This window comes from Petromyzon marinus, unplaced genomic scaffold (genome assembly GCF_048934315.1).
Source record: "Petromyzon marinus isolate PM22_M1 ecotype Great Lakes invasive population unplaced genomic scaffold, UKy_Petmar_22M1.pri1.0 PM_G_Scaffold_136, whole genome shotgun sequence".
NCBI lineage: Eukaryota > Metazoa > Chordata > Hyperoartia > Petromyzontiformes > Petromyzontidae > Petromyzon > Petromyzon marinus.
In genome coordinates this window covers 100,001-102,500 of record NW_027422691.1, presented here as the reverse complement: position 1 = coordinate 102,500, position 2,500 = coordinate 100,001, and positions in this window count along the sequence as shown.

Below are 2,500 nucleotides of genomic sequence, written 5' to 3'. Positions count from 1 at the left end.
CCTGCAGGTGGAGTAGGGCACGTTCAGCTGGAAGAGCTTGTCCTGAAGCAGGGCAGGGATGATGGTGTTGAAGGCAGAGCTGAAGTCCACAAACAGGATCCTGGCGTAGGATGCTGGGGCGTCCACATGCTGTAGGGTGAAGTGGAGGGCCATGTTAACTGCGTCGTCCACAGACCTGTTGGCTCTGTAGGCAAACTGAAGGGGGTCCAGGAGAGGGTCTGTGATGGCTTTGAGGTGTGCCAGGAGCAGGCGCTCAAAAGACTTCATTACCACAGATGTAAGGGCGACCGGTCTGTAATCATTTAGTCCTGTTGGCCTTAGCTTTTTGGGCACAGCGATGATGGTGGAGGACTTGAGACAGGCTGGTACATGGCATGTCTCCAGGGAGGTGTTAAAGATGTTGGTGAACACCGGAGACAGCTGGCCAGCGCAGTGCCTGAGGGTGGCTGGAGAGACAGAGTCCGGCCCGGCTGCTTTGCGTGGATTCTGCCTCTTGAAAAGCCCATTAACTTCTCCCTCCTGAAAGGAGAGAGTCGTTTCTGTAGTATGGGTGGGGGATGGGGCCTCTTGGGTGGGAAGGGGTGGTTCAGGACAGTCCAATTGTCTTTCAAATCTACGGTAGAACTCGTTCAGGTCGTTGGCTAGGCGGGAGTCGTTAGTGGTGTGGGGCGCTCTGGGTTTGTAGTTGGTGATGTGCCTGAGCCCTTTGGCAGACAGAAGCAGCGTCGTTAGTAGAGAACTGGTGTTTTAGTGTCTCTGAGTACAGTCGTTTAGCCTCTCTCACCGCTTTGCTAAACCTGTTCTTCGACTCCTTGAATCTGTCTCTATCCCCACTCCTAAACGCTTCCTCCTTCTCCAACCTCAACCTTTTGAGCTTTGCTGAGAACCAGGGCTTGTTGTTGTTAAAGTTCACCCTGGTACGTGTTGGGATACAGCAGTCCTCACAGAAGCTGATGTACACAGCCTCTGTGAGTTCATCCAGACTATTGGTAGCAGTCGTGAACATATCCCAGTCAGTACAGTCTAAGCACGCCCGCAAATCTTCCACAGCCTCACTGGTCCACTGTTTAGATGTCCTCACAGCAGGTTTACAGAGTTTTAGTTGCTGCCTGTATGCACGAATCAGGTGGACCAAGGGAGTTCTGTGCGAGCCGAACAGCCCCGTGACCCACAAGAGAAACATCCCCGCCAAATTCGAGCGTTTGACGGGGTCTATCCGTGAAAAAATATTCACGTTTTTGAGTGCACATGCATTTCTGCTGCAAATGCCTCTGGAAGTTTCATGCCGTTCGTATGCCAATTGTGGCAACACGAAAATGACCCGTTTTCCCATTCCGAGGGATTTCTGTGCGACCCTAACAGCCCCGTGAGCCACAAGAGACACATCCCCGCCAATTTCTAGCGTTTCACGGGGTCTATCCGTGAAAAATATAGACGTTTTTGAGTGCACATGCATTTCTGCTGCAGATGCCTCTGGAAGTTTCATGCCGTTCGTACGCAATGTGGCAACACGAAAATGACCCCTTTTCCCATTCCGAGGGATTTCTGTGCGACCCTAACTAACAGCGCCCGTGAGCCACAAGAGAGACATCCCCGCCAATTTATAGCGTTTCACGGGGTCTATCCGTGAAAAATATAGACGTTTTTGAGTGCACATGCATTCCTGCTGCAAATGCCTCTGGAAGTTTCATGCCGTTCCTATGCAATGTGGCCACACAAAAATGACCCGTTTTCCCATTCCGAGGCATTTCTGTGCGACCCTAACAGCCCCGTGAGCCACAAGAGAGACATCCCCGCCAACTTCTAGCGTTTGACGGGGTCTATGCGTGAAAAATATTAAAATTTTTGAGTGCACGTGCCTTTCTGCTGCAAATGCCTCTGGAAGTTTCATGGCGTTCCTATGCAATGTGGCAACACGAAAATGACCCCTTTTCCCATTCCGAGGGAGTTCTGTGCCACCCTAACAGCCCCGTGAGCCACAAGAGACACATCCCCGCCAATTTCTAGCGTTTCACGGGGTCTATCCGTGAAACATATAGAAGTTTTTGAGTGCACATGCATTCCTGCTGCAAATGCCTCTGGAAGTTTCATGCGGTTCGTACGCAATGTGGCAACACGAAAATGACCCGTTTTCCCATTCCCAGGGATTTCTGTGCGACCCGAACAGCCCCGTGAGCCACAAGAGACACATCCCTGCCAATTTCTAGCGTTTCACGGGGTCTATCCGTGAAAAATATCAATTTTTTTTTGACTGCACATGCATTTCTGCTGCAAATGCCTCTGGAAGTTGCATGCGGTTCGCATGCAATGTGGCGACACGAAAATGACCCGTTTTCCCATTCCGAGGGATTTCTGTGCCACCCTAACAGCCCCGTGAGCCACAAGAGAGACATCCCCGCCAATTTCTAGCGTATCACGGGGTCTATCCGTGAGAAATATTCACTTTTTTGAGTGCACATGCATTCCTGCTGCAAATGCCTCTGGAAGTTTCATGCGGTTC